The sequence below is a fragment of the Silene latifolia genome, chromosome Y, assembly GCF_048544455.1.
Source record: "Silene latifolia isolate original U9 population chromosome Y, ASM4854445v1, whole genome shotgun sequence".
Classification (NCBI taxonomy): Eukaryota; Viridiplantae; Streptophyta; class Magnoliopsida; order Caryophyllales; family Caryophyllaceae; genus Silene; species Silene latifolia.
The window spans coordinates 215,286,820-215,302,197 of record NC_133538.1 but is presented as its reverse complement, the minus strand read 5'-3'; the positions used below and the strand labels follow the sequence as shown (position 1 = coordinate 215,302,197).

Genomic DNA, 15,378 nt, shown 5'->3' with positions numbered 1-15,378 from the left:
GAAGTTTTTACAGATTTCTTAGCTCGGTGGAGGAATAAAGCTGCAAAAATGATTGAAAGATCGCCGGAAGCCGAACAGGTGGATATTTTTGTGAAAAATTTACGGGAACCTTATAAATCACACCTGCGATATGCAGGCATTGAATCCTTTTCTCGACTAAACAAGATTGGTATACAAATAGAAGATGATGTTGTCGAGTCTACTGCCAAAAATTAGTCCAAAGGTTGCTTTAACAAAGATAAGAAAAACTTTGCTTCAACCTCTAAAGGGGGAGATTCAGTAAATGTCGTGGAACAAAAACCAAGAAGGGAGTTCACTGATCTAGGTATGAGACTGTCACGAGCACTGGACCGATTAATTAAGGAAGGATATATAAAACCTATTGGACCCACTCCAGATCCAGCAAACAAAAGTCCGAAATGGAGAGAAAATGAATATTGCAAATATCACAGAGGTAAAGGGCACGATACGGATTATTGCTTCACCTTAAGGCATGCTATCCAAAATTTGATTGATAATCGCACTATCCCTTTACCCAAAGCAGCCCGAAAGCCAAACAATAATAAAAATCCACTCGGAGACGTACTGGCCATTTCAGCTAATGACTCTATTTATACTGACCCGACTCAGTTTATATATGATGTTATGGGTTTATAGGTGATTGATGAGGAGGACGAATGGGAAGATGATGATACGGCTCATGATATTTGGGGTGATGAAGAAAGAGTATCTAATGACATTTGGGCAGATAATGAAGGCAAAGACGACACTGATACTGAACTCGACCAGAACAATGTACAACATTTGACTCGGTCAGGTAGGGACTATAAACCTCCTGACGTAAGCCCACCCCAGGTTATGCAAAGTAAAGAAGGGGAAAATAAAAATGCACAGGAAGATGATGCTCTCATTAAGTTATTCAAGAAATTAAAAGCTGACATTACTGTTTGGGACTTATTATGCAACTCACTGGAACATAGACAAGCTATTTTAAATGCATTGACAAGTATGAGTGTCCCATCTGAAACTACTTCGGCTGAATTGGCCAGTTATTTGACAACGGACAGAGAGGCGCCCGTGGTCACGTTCTCTGATAAAGATTTACCCCCAGAGGGTATAAAGCATAATAAGTGTTGAGGTCTCTGCCCATATGTGTGTGAGAGGCATTGTCCCACATCGGTAGAATAATAGTGAGGGGACTAGCTTATAAGTAAGTGGGCTACTCCTCCGATCACCAATTGGTTTTAGGATGGAACCTCACTTACTTGTGGGTCGGTCTCACGGACCTAATTCTATAAGCCCGCTGCGGAGGACTCAGCAAGTGGTATCAGAGCCGATGGTTCGGCTTGGGACCGTAAGGTGCGATGTGGTGACGATGCTCGAGATGGCACGGAGTAGCATCGTGGTTGCGGAGTAGCACCACCGTTTGACTCTCTCCCTTGATTGACCAGAGATGCGGAGTAGCATCGTGCGGAGTAGCCTGGTCGGCCCGACGCGGGGTTGTGTCGGGTGCGGAGTAGCGCCAAGTGAGGGGGATTTTCAGCACACACACACACATGTGGAAGGGGGAGATTGTTGAGGTCAATTCCCATATGTGTGTGAGGGGCATTGTCCCATATCGGTAAAATAATAGTGAGGGGACTAGCTTATAAGTAAGTGGGCTACTCCTCCTATCACCAATTGGTTTTAGGATGGAACCTCACTTACTTGTGGGTCGGTCTCACGGACCTAATTCTATAAGCCCGCTGCGGAGGACTCAACAATAAGGCACTCCACCTAACTACACTATGCAACAAAAAATATGTGACCCTCTCACTAGTTGATAATGGATCGGCAGTAAACCTATGCCCACTCAGAACAACCCAAGCTTTAGGCTTTGAATAAAAAGACTTTAAGAAGACTAATCGGATTGTTCGTGCATATGACAACACACGTAGAGACGTATTGGGGCTGTTAAAAACTAATATAACTACTGGACCCACAGAAAAGAAAGTCACGTTTCTGGTGATCGACATACCTGCCTCATATAATCTTCTTTTGGGAAGGCCGTGGCTTCATGAGCTTAATGCCATATCTTCATCCCTGCATCAAAAAGTCAAAATGATAATTCAAGGATCAGTAATTACTCTAGATGCATCACCTGCCAGAGTTGAAATCACACCCAATCCAGTATTGCAAGTTAACCATGGTGAAGATGACGTAGACCTATGGGGTTTCAGCGAAGAGGTCGCTTTCATAGAAGACGAGTCACAACCCATTGATAAAAAAATTAGCCCCTATTATGCAAATACTACTGTGAACATAATAATGAAAAACAACGGCTACATGCATGGGACAACACTTGGTAATACTTCCAAAAGGGCATCCGACCCTTCACTTAACCGAATCAAACACGACCTCTTCGGCTTAGGGTTTCTGCCATCCAAGAAAGAAATAAGAGAAGCATTGACAAAAAGAATGAAGGAAAAAGCTGCTAAGAGAGACAATAGACCTACAAATCAAACAATAGGTGCATATCCACACACATTAAATGGACAATTTGTCAAAGAAGGTGATTATTTTCCATATTTTAACTTTCCAGAACCATTCTTTGTCGAAAAGACAAAACAGAAAGTTCCCGGATTTGAAATATTTGAGGACTGTTACTTTTATGAGGAGGCACTTCCCCTCCCATTAAAAATGCCAACCGAAGATTGGATTCCAAAAACAAATAATAATGCCTTTGGTTTACTCTTTGGACAAGCACCCATAAAACAGTCAGACCATTTTGTCGTGGCACTTCAAGACAACAACTTTGACCCTTCTATGCTAATCACAACCCATTGCAACAATAACATAGAGCATGGATGGCGTAAAACCAGGAAGTGGACTACAACTAATGGAAAGAGTATCAAAATCAGTGTGGGAGAAGGGCCTATGTTTGAGGAAGCCGAGTCCGAACCCGAATCTGAAACCGAGTCTGAGACAGAGTCGATCGAGCGCAAGGGGGTTTTCACCCTTCCATACCTCTATCGAGTCTAGTATTATCAAGTCTAGTGTCCTAAATGAGTCGGGGTTTAACCCTATTTCTTTTCATGCTGAGTCGGGGAGTTCCCCTATTAATTCTAATTCAAGTTCAAATTCCGAGTCTAGTGATCTACTCCTTAATTTACTTCTTTCCAAGGATAATAAAATAGCTTTCAATTACTTGTCTGGTTCTCCAACCTCTCCCATATCTTATTCTGATTGTTTAGTTTCCGATGAAGATGAGTTGCGAAAAGATATAATTAAAGCATTAACACATCAGGAAAATAAAACATCAATAATCAAGGAAACGAAATTAATAAACATAGGCACAGATCAAGAAAAGAAAGAAATAAAGATTTTTTTTTTTGGTGTAATGTGAGCATTTTTATAAATCAATAACAAGAGGATACATCATTCAGCATACATTTTTCAGCAACTTCAACGACTACTAATAGTAACAAAGACAAACTATGAAATAACAACCCCTATTCTTTGTAACCATTCTTTATCTGAACTACGTGCTGGGATTAATTTGCAACCTCTCAATCTAATTGTCATCAGCTTCTTAATAGCTTCCTTAATACAATCTGGATTTTGCAGATTCAACTCCAACCTGCACCTATTTCTTTCCTGCCAGAGATGGTACCAGCAGGCCATTAAGGCCACTCTTCCAATTCTCCTCTGCTGCTCAGTATAATGAAAACCAGTAGAAGGTAACTTCATTTGCAGCCAGGCTTCAATGCATCCTATCACCCTGACACTGTAAGGACAGTCCTGGAATAAATGAGCATGAGATTCAGGTCCCCCTTCACAAAGAACACAGTTATCAGTATTACAAACTCCAATATGCTTCAACTTCAGACGAGTATTGAGAGCTTCTCTCTTAATAAGCCAACCAATAAAGTCATGCTTAGGGACACACCAGCTGTCCCAAACATCCTCATACCATTGCACAGGGGGTGTGTACCTGCAACCAACAAGACCAGAGCTTACGGAAATAGCCTTTGGAATCATGAACCCAAACACCATTCTGAAACCCTGCAGCCAACCTACTCTTCACCTTGCAAATATTCCTCCAATTCCAATTAACATCAGTTGGAGGAGTATACGAATGCCAATCACCTCCTTTCATATACACATGGTCAATCCATAAAACCCATAACCGATCTGCCTTAGTGTAAATCCAGTTAACAAGCTTACCAACCGTTGCTATATTCCACACCCTTGCTTCTTTAATCCCCAAACCTCCTTCTTTTTTAGTGCAGCACACTGTATGCCATGCAACTAGAGGTGCTCTTTGATACTCAGCTCCACCATCCCATAAATAATTTCTGCAAAATCGCCTCAATTCTAGTGATGATACATTTTGGAATCAGGAAAATGGAAGCCCAATAATTGTGTAAGGTATTCAGAACAGAATTGATCACAGTAAGCCTTCCTGCATAACTGAGCTTTCTAGCTCCAATCCCTTTAATTTTAGCAGTAATCCTATCCAGAAAAATATTGCAGTCCTGCCTAGTTAGCCTACCAGGTTGGATGGGAATACCTAGATATCTAAGAGGAAGCTGCCCTTCTTTAAACCCAGATATTTGAACAATGTCAGCTCTAACATCATCAGAAACTTCATTAAAAATAACCTCAGACTTACTAGCATTCACTCTTAACCCTGATCCAGCTGAAAAAGTAGAGATAGCCCTCAGCAGCAACATCATGGACCTCACATCTCCTTTACAAAATAACATTAAATCATCTGCAAATAACAAATGATTCAATTTTAACCCAACACATAGAGGATGGTACCTAAAATACCACTGTTGAGTAGCATAGTCCAGAATCCTAGTCAGATACTCCATACATATTGTGAAAATAAGAGGGGACATAGGATCACCCTGCCTCAAGCCCCTTTTTCCATGGAAGTAGCCAAACTGTATACCATTCAAATTCAAAGTAAAAGAAGTAGAGGTGATACAACTCATAATCAAGCCCTTAAACTTCTCAGGAAAATGCAAAGCACCTAGCATTTGCTCAACAAATCCCCACTCAATAGTATCATAGGCTTTCTGCAAATCCAATTTAAACATACTTCTAGCAGACACAGTTCTCCTTGAATAATATCTCACCAAGTCTTGACAGATAAGAATGTTCTTCAGAATACTACGACCCTTGAAAAAAGCTACCTGATTCCTGCTAATAATGTCAGGCAACACCAAAGCCAACCTATTACAAATGAGCTTAGAAATCGTCTTGTATATAACATTACAGCACGAAATAGGCCTGAAATGAGTGACATTTGTAGGTCTATCCACCTTAGGTATAAGAGTGATCACAAGGAATTAATCGACTAAGTAGTTTACCGTGAGTCAAAAAAATTCATAATAGCACCCCCTATCTCATCTCCAACAATATCCCACGCATCCTTGAAAAACTGACTAGTATAACCATCAGGACCAGGAGATTTATCCTTAAGAATACTGAATAGGCAACTCCTAATCTCCTCAAGTGTAACAGGCTTAGCCAACAAAGCCCAGTGATCTTTAGTACAGCAGCTCCCCCTTCTGACTACTCTAACATTAACATCAGTAGTCTTATTGTTCTGACCTAACAGCTCCTCATAATAATCAAGGAAGGCTTGCTGAATCTTACACCCTTCAGTACAGAGAATCCCCTCTTTTGTCTCAATTTGCATAACTTTATTTATCATAGTTCTTTTCTTGATAGCATGGTGGAAGTAGGCAGTGTTGATATCCCCTGCAATGGACCATTGAACCTTAGCTTTTTGAGCCAGGAAACTATCCCTAGCCTCAATCAAAGCCCTCACCTCCTGGGACAGGTTATACTCAGTTTCAATAAGCTCCATATCCCCAGGTTGCTCCATTAGCTTCCTCTGAATCTCTTCTAGCAGTGCACTAGCAATGACAGTACTATTCTCCACATCAGAAAAACATGTCTTGTTCAACAACTTCAAAACAGGTTTCAAAGCTTTGAATTTTTTAATCACCTTAAACATTTTAGTGCCACCATAGGTATTCTTCCATACACCAGATACACACTCTTTAAACTCCTTAGAAGTCCCCCACATGTTAAAATATTTAAAGTTTTTCTTGCCACCAAAGTCAGTCTGCCTATCAACCAAAGTACAAGGACAATGGTCAAATAATCCTTCAGGGTGGAAATGTGCCAAATAATCACCAAAACTATCCACCCATTCCTGATTGCCCATAATTCTATCAAGCCTACTATAAACTCTACTCCCAGCATCCTGTTTATTAGACCAAGTGAATAAGGCTCCAGTTGCAGAGATATCCTCCATCCCACAAATAGAAACACAATCTTGGAACTGCTGCATTTCAGCCTCAGTAGTATTACCTCCCAGACGTTCAACAGGAGAAAGGACAGTATTAAAATCCCCAGTCCACAACCAAGGTAAAGAACAACACTCAGACTCCTGGTTTAAGAAATTCCAAAGCTCCTGCCTCTCATTAAGTCCATTAAAAGCATAAATCATTGTTAACAAAAACTTCTTATGATCAGTTCTTGATTCAACCATCATATGAATGAACTGAGCACCATAAGCTAAGAAATTCACTTCAAAACAAAAAGGATTCCAAAGGACCCAAATTCTTCCTCCTTTATGCCAACTATAATTCGTAGAAACACTCCACCCATCACATAAAGAAGAATTCTTATTAAGTAGAACACTAGGTTTTAATTTAGTCTCTAAAAGCCAAAACAATCCTACACCATTATTATGCATAAACCACTTCATAACTTTTTGTTTATTCAGGTCATTAAGACCCCGGACATTCCAAAAACCTAAACTATGCATTAGACTTATTGGAAGGGGGGTCCTTTCCACTCTCAATAACCCTTTCCCCATGAGTATTCATCCCATTCAAGGCATCCATGAAAGTATAGGCACCAGATTTCCCTACCACCTTTTGTCCAAAAACCCCATCTTGTCTATTCAGTCTCATTAACTGTCTAGCTGGAGTAGAAGATATACCCTTAGCTAGTGGTGGGAACACTTCAGGCGTAAACAATGGAGTAACCTGCACAGGAGACTTAGCAGCAGGTATCTACACTTCCTGCACAGGTTGCTGAACAGGCCGCCATACCTGCTTTGGCTTATGAGGTAGGTTCACTGCTTTGGCCATAGATTTAGGCTTCCTCTGTGCTGCTTTCTTCCTGCACTGATGCTCATCATGCCCAAAACCCTTACAAGCAACACAGGCAACAGGTCTCCACTCATACTCAACTTTCACCTCCACTTTATTTCCTAATTCATCCAAAAAATACACCATAGTTGGCAAGGTTTATCCCATATGAAGCTCAATCAGCACCCTAGCATAGCTAAGCCTGATTTTTTCCACAGTCAAGTCATCTTTTTTGACAAACTTTCCAACCAAACCCGCAATACTAGAAAAACAGTCACCCCAAAACTTTAAGGGAATTCCTGTCATTCTAATCCACACAGGCACAATATCCACATCTCCCTTAACCAAATCAGCATCTGAATTCCATGGTTTACAACCACAGGTTTGTTTTCAAATAAGTAATAACCAGAATTCAGTAAAGCATCTCTCTGTTCTGGCCTCTTAAATCTAACAAGAAAGATACCATTATCCATAAACGAGACCCTATCCACCCCAAACTGATCCCACACATTAAAGAAATAAAGATTGGGTTGTCACTAAACTCAGAAGAACGAGCAAGTTTGATTAAAGTACTCACAGAATATCGCGACGTGTTTGCCTGGTCTTATAAAGATATGGCCGACATAGACAGAGAAATTGCTGAACATACTATCCCACTGTATCCTGCTGCAAAACCCATAAAACAGAGACTTAGAAGGATGAAATCAGAATGGGCATTAAAAATAAAAGAGGAAATACAAAAGCAATTAGATGCAGGTTTTATAAGAGTAGCTAACTACCCATAGTGGGTGGCAAATGTTGTTCCGGTACCCAAAAAAGACGGAAAGGTCAGAATGTGTGTTGACTATAGGGACCTTAATAAAGAAAGTCCAAAAGACAATTTTCCACTACCTCATATTGACATTTTAGTGGATAACACGGCTGGTCAAGCTCTACTTTCTTTTATGGATGGTTACGCAAGGTAAAATCAAATTAAAATGGCCGAGGAAGATATGGAGAAAACTACATTCCTCACTGAATGGGGAACGTATTGTTATACAGTTATGCCATTTGGACTTAAAAATGTGGGAGCCACTTACCAAAGGACCGCTACAACGCTATTGCATGACATGATGCACAAGGAGGTCGAGGTCTATGTAGATGATATGATAGTAAAGTCATTGGATAGGGAAGGTCATACAACCGCATTACAAAAATTCTTTAATAGACTCCGGAAATATAATGTTCGACTCAATCCCCAAAAATGTGCTTTCGGGGTTACCTCTGGGAAGCTTTTAGGATATGTTGTTAGTAATAGAGGCATTGAGGCTGATCCATCCAAGATCAAGGCAATTAGAAATATGCCACCACCAAAAACAGAGAAGCAAGTTCGGGCATGTTTGGGGCAGTTACAATACATTAGTCGTTTTATATCCAAGCTTACCATGGTGTGTGAACCAATTTTCAAGAAACTAAAGAAAGGAGCATCCCTTGAATGGGATGAGCAATGTCAGCAAGCATTTGAAAAAGTAAAAAAATACTTAGAAAACCCACCAATCCTGGTCCCTCCAAGACCTGGACTACCACTTCTCTTATACTTGACAGTAACCGAGACATCAATGGGTGCAATGTTAGCACAAGTTCAGGATGGTCAAGAAAAAGCAATTTACTACCTGAGCAAAAAATTCCTGGAATACGAAACCAATTATTCTCCAATCGAGAAATCCTGTCTAGCATTAGTGTGGGCCACTAAGAAGTTAAGGCACTACATGTTGACCCACACAATTCATGTCATATCACGAATGAACCCTATTAAATATCTCTTTGAAAAGCCAGTTCTTAGTGGCAGAATAGCAAGATGGACAATGATGCTCGCTGAATTTGATCTTACATTCATGGCTCTTAAATCCATCAAGGGAAAGACAATTTCAGACTACCTAGCTTACTTTCCCATCTCAGAAGACAAACAGGAAGCATACGACTTCCCTGACGAGGAAATATTTGTTACTGATGACGACTATTGGCAGTTATTTTTCGATGGTGCATCCAATCAAAAGGGATATGGCATAGGTGTACTGTTGATTTCACCAGATGGGGCACATACCCCACTCTCAGTCAAGTTAGATTTTAGCGTCACAAATAATGAAGCAGAATATGAAGCATGTATATTAGGACTTCGGGCAGCAGCAGCCTTGGGGATTAAAAACTTAAGAGTATACGGAGATTCGTCACTCGTTATAAATCAGAGTTTGGGAAAATGGAAAGTCAAAAGTGAGGTCCTGGCACTTTACCAAACATACCTCGAAACCATTCTCAAGCATTTTGACGATCCGAAATTCATTTATTTATCTCGAGATGAAAACCAATTCGTAGATGCTCTAACTAAATTGGCGTCGATGATCAATATTCCACATGAATTAGAAAATATTCCATTATGCATTGAAAGAAGAGAAGAACCAGCATACTGTATGGCCCTTGATAATACAGTAACCGGTGATGACACACCATGGTTCAAAGATGTATTGAACTACCATTTAGGAAGAGGCTTTCCGCCAGATTCTGATGTAAGGACGCAGCGCGCTATCAAAAGGATTGCAGCACAATTTATTCTTAGTCAAAGAAAGTTATACAAGAAGTCTCAGCAAGGGATATTACTTTTATGTGTGGATGAAAAGGAAGCTAAAAGAATTATGGAAGAAGTGCATAATGGTACTTGTGGACCGCACATGAACGGTCGGATGCTAGCTAAAAAGATAATGCGAATAGAATATTTTTGGTCGACACAGGAACATGATTGTACACAATACGTTAAGAGGTGTCATAAATGCAAGATTTATGCCAATGCACAGCATATACCACCTTCATTGATGTACAATTTGGCATCACCTTGGGCATTTTCGATATGGGGCATAGATATAATTGGCAAAATCACTCCCAAAGGAACCGGGGGACATGAACTTATATTAGTAGCAATCGACTACTTTACTAAGTGGGTTGAGGCAGCGTCTTATGCTACCTTGACTTCTAAACATGTTGCCAAGTTCATCACCGAAAATATAATTTGTAGGTATGGTGTCCCTCATGAATTGATTAGTGATCATGGTTCCCATTTTAAGAAAGACGTGGCTACCTTACTAACGCAGTACAAGATCCAGCAGCGTAAGTTGTCTACGTATAGACCAGGAAGCGGCGAATAAAAATGTGAAATCTATAATTGAAAAGATGACAGAAAAGTATCATGATTGGCCTGCAAAGTTGCCTTTCGCCTTATGGGGATATCGTACGTCGGTTAGAACACCAACCGGTGCAACACCATATTCACTAGTCTACGGGATGGAGGCAGTACTTCCTATAGAACTTGAAATTCCCTCTCTTAGAATCGCATTGGAAAGCCAAATACCGGAAGTGGATTGGGTCCAAGCTCGATATGAAGAATTGTTATTAATAGATGAGAAAAGACTAGCAGCTCTTAACCAAGTTCAGTTATACCAAAGAAGGATTTCTCGTTCTTTTAATAAAAAGGTCAGGGCAAGGAACGTAAAAGATGGAGATTTAGTTCTTAAAGAAATACGGGCACCGGTCAGAGACCCCAGAGGCAAGTTCAAACCAAACTGGGCCGGCCCTTACATAATTAAAAAGATTTTAAAAGGAGGGACAGTGCAACTGACAGACATAGAAGGGGCTGAGTTCAGTTAATTAACCAATCTTGATCAGTTGAAGAAATATCATGTGTAAGTATACCAAAATAAAATAAAATAAAGACCCCTCACAGGTCGTAAAAAAAAATAAAAAAAATAAAAAATAAATTAATATTAAGTAAAACAGAAAAATAAAAACGCAACAACAGTCGAAAAAAGGAAAAAAGGGACCCCCTCAGGTCCCATGAAAGATAAACATCACTCCCAAGTTAAAGACCCATCCTAAGTTGAAGAACAAAAAAAGAGAAGACCCCTACCAGGTCCTCAAAAAAAAATGAATTGAATGAAGTCCAGTAGCAGCAGTAGACATAAAGGACGGCCACAGTAGAATAAACGAACAAATAAGGAAGCAGAAGACGAAGAAGGATGCAAACAGAGTGGGCAACAATTCAGAATGAAGACCCCTCTCAGGTTTTTTTTTTGTGAAAATGCTCTAAAAGAGAAAAAAAAAAGAAAAAAACTTAGAAAAGAGTAACAAGTTCAAAAATTTTAGAATCTGTAGCAAGTTTTGTTATCAATATATATCGCTCCCAATTAGGAGTTTTCAAAAAAAGTGGCAACTAATCTGAGAAAACTAACAATCATTCCTCTTATTCTATATCTAGAGCTATCATGGAAGTAAAAAAAATTCCTACACAAACTTTGAGGTTTGTAAAGTTCATAATCCATCACTTTATTTCAATCCTAATAAGCTACAACTACATTTAGAAGACTCTAGATTCCACTTATTGTCACTCCTTAGGTTCGTTAGCCATTGTACTCTTCTTTCTAGCTTCATTCTGATCATCCGGGTCATTCTGATCTTTCTTTCTTTTCCAAACCAGACTTCTACTACCTCAACTTTTGTGTTCTCTACTCGAGTCTTGAGTCTTAGAGTTTGTCTGAGTCAGGTCAGGTCCTTCTCCAACCTCAGTAGCATCAAGTTGCAACCTACATTCCGCTTGAGGAGCTGATTCACGCTCCTCTACAAAGTGTGATGTCATCCAAACCTTATAATGAACGCTTATGTAGGTTGAGTCAGGAACCTTTTGTATAGTCCAGAACCTACGTGCATTCCAAAGATTGGTACGATTCTGTGAGATAAGAATGGGTCATAGGGGAAATTCCAGGAGAAATAGTATCTAAAGAAGGTACTCGTTGTTTTCGCCCGAATTGTCGTAGCAAGCGAGAAGGAAATATGAAAGAGGAGTGAGTAAGGCCAAGTAGTCTATAGAATGCTATAGAAGATCGCGGGACCGTCATAGCAGGGATGTGCCACCATGATATAGTCCAACGAATTGGAAACCCACTGTTCATCCATTCCCTCCAGTAGCTAAGTGACTGCTCCCCTTTCACAACTCTTTGTCTGCCAGCAAAGCTATGAGGTTGATAAGATTTGGGATCGAGAGGTCGTTCAACTAACCGCATACGCTCTTGTAGCCATACCTAGGACAAAGATTTATCGACATAAAATGACCCACACTAGGTCAGAAAATAAAGAGAAATAAAATGACCCACACCAGGTCGAAAAAAAAAAGAAAAGGAATCAGAAGTAGGAAAATATGTGAGTTGTGTGAATGACATAATAAATTACTTGAAATAACAGGGGGCTACCGCAGAATGCAGCTTCTGGATTATGTCGTAAGGTATCTAAGCAATGAAGAGTTTCAGCTAAGACCAGAGGCATAGGTGAGCAGTCGTTGCGCATGTGCTTTACTACTCTTAGAAGGCAGCCGTGTCCGTAAACATTAGAAGGGCTTACGAATAGATAACGGTTGAGCAGGTATAACACCAATGCCCATTTTTTTATAACGGAAGTCAATCACAGTCCTGGGATAGCTAGGGGAAGTGAAGTGCGCGATCAGACGACAAAGATTTACCCTACGTCCGTTCAAAAATTCATCTACATGAGTAGTAATGCCCATATAATCTTTGAAGTCTTTTCTTAAATCATCATCGAGACTAGGAAGCGCAGGAGAAGACTGAACAGATGGTCCTAGGATGGCACTAAATTCCTCCTTCATAGGACATATCTCACGATCGCCAAAGAGGAATACGTGAACTTCAGGATCCCAAAATAAAGCGGCAGCGCGTAAAAAATCCCAGGAGATCTTAACTTGTTTCACTGATAGTAGCAAGGGTCCCAGCTGAACACCAATAATGTAGTCCTTTTCATCCTTCGTGAGGTTGTCAAGCCATAATTTTAGAGCATTTTCAAAATTTTGAGACATTGTGAGTGAAGAGGAAATTTTGAGATGGAGAAGTTTAAAGAGAGAGTGCTATTTAAAGAGAAGAAAACTGGGGGCTAGTAGAAATCTTTATCCGTATTAAATACGGAGTTACCAGATACCCATCCTTGTCAGGTGCAGCATAGGAATAGCTACTGAGATTTAAGAATTCTAGTAGAAGTCGATAAGCCGAACTTTCTAAGAAAAATCACGGCCAAAGGCTAGATTCCTATTTGAATTCGAATACTCCGTCCCTGTCCCGGATCATGCTCAACAGCACCATCTTTCATTTTTATTTAACATAACTAGTAATGGAGATGTAACATAAATCTATCTAGTCTATTTTTCAAAACAAATGCGTCATTAATTGTTTAGTGTGGTCTTCATTGTCGAAGGTGCATCAACATATATCGTTAGCATTATAAGCATACATTAATTTACATCATGCATTTTTATCAGCATAGAACATAAAAAAATGTATTGTTAAAATCATGCTATCAATTAAATCAAATTATCAAGCACACGACTTGATTCGCGAGACCAGTAAAGCTATCATTTCAATCGTATTATCAGGCATACGACCTGACCTGTAAAATCAAATGAAAAAAAAGAGGAAAAAAGACGAATCTGAATTAAATATTTCATAAAAGGACGGAACTACTCACAGTTCGAAATGGAGCCTTGAATCACGACCAGTAGGTTTGATAGTAGTCCGTTAAGGATGGCTACGGGCGCAACCCACGCTGATTTTATCCCATATCAGGAACCAAAGGATCGACGGTGCTCCGTCATCAATCATATGGCGGCACAACCACCGTTCTTATCCCACATCAGGAAACAAAAAAATACGACGATGCTCTTTTATCAGTCACCTAATCGCCAAATCCGGAGTTGTAACGAGGTTACAACGGCTTGCAAGGATCTCAGGATACGATTGATTGGGGATTTAATTTTCTGAGCACGACAGAAAAATTAAAGAGAAACCAAGTCAATTGGGAAACAAGGATATGACTATTTGGAATTTCATCAGGCAAAAAGATGGAGGAATTTGAGAAATTAATTAGAAAACAGTCAAAGAAAAATAAAAACCTGAAATCATAGTATGGAACAACACTTGATCAAATGAGCATGCAAACTTTGTTTGACCATTGTCAATCATTGTATCTCCGTGTGTCAGCTCAAATCACGGCTACGACAACACAGCTTCGACCAATGGATCAGCATTTTCTCTGATGGGCAACAACAGACGGGTTTAAACAAATTGAGTGGAGCTTCCTTAGCAACAAGGAAAAAAATCGGTCCAGAAACAAAGGAGTTAACCCAAAGACAAGGACTTATACTATCGATTTTTTTTCAGTTAAGAATCTCAACTATGAAACTTTACAGTTAAGGGACTCAATTCTAACACCGTCACTTTTTTTGTTAAGTGTTAGCAACTGATGTAGAAATCATCTCTACGGAAAGAAAAATAATTGACTTAATATTTTCTCTTTTCCATTGCGTACTCAAAGAAATATCGAGAAAGGTAACTCATTTGTATGGCTGAAAGTTTTCTAAATAATTTTATTACCATTCCAGAATTTGCTCCCTATGAAATGAATCAAATCAATATTACAAATAGTTATTAATACCAAGAAAATCAAGGCCTTTGAAAAGAACTTTAAAGTGCTATTTGTATAAGCAAGATGCCTGGAATTTGAGAGAAGCTTTGCTACGGAGGATGTATGGGTGTGGATTTTGGACGATACTGAGTTACTTAGAAATTGTGGTATGGACAAACAATTTTATAGTCGCGCACCAATTGTTCGACGAATTACCGAAATTCATTCAAAACTTGTATTTAGGCCAAATTAGCAATACTTGCACATTATGAGAAACTTACGCACCATGCGAATCCCATCAACGGGTACGTGTACATATTCGGCGAAAAATTCAATGTATATATTCAAATATGAGCCCGCTTCAAACTCACCATTTCAGCCATTTATGAGCCGACTTTTGTGCTTTCAAATCCTTGAGTTTGCTTGATAGTGAAGGAGAGAATGAGATGGAGCCATACATGGAGGAAAAGATGACAGGAAAGCAAGTATATAGATTTTAAAGCCAAAAAAGTCAGAAAAGGAGTTCAATCAATCAATATATATATATATATATATATATATATATATATATATATATATATATATATATATATAGCAAGATCAGGTGAGTTTGACACTTTTCGTGAGTTTCCCCCGCATATATAAGCAAATGAGTTGACAAAACCCAATTATCAAAAATTAACCTTCATAATCGCCCACCGCTTTCTCTCTTTTCTCCCCTTTCTCTCTCTCT

At 39.4% G+C, this 15,378-nt stretch overlaps 1 long non-coding RNA gene across 1 annotated transcript; it reads right to left on the bottom strand.

The window, feature by feature from the left end:
- Nucleotides 1–2,015: 2,015 nt before the first annotated feature.
- LOC141627251 (uncharacterized) lies at nucleotides 2,016–13,905 on the bottom strand. The gene is made up of 3 exons (XR_012536814.1): nucleotides 13,710–13,905; nucleotides 7,738–7,826; nucleotides 2,016–2,082 (listed from the first exon to the last, which is right to left on the bottom strand). It is a non-coding gene; the product is annotated as an uncharacterized LOC141627251 (long non-coding RNA).
- Nucleotides 13,906–15,378: the final 1,473 nt, after the last annotated feature.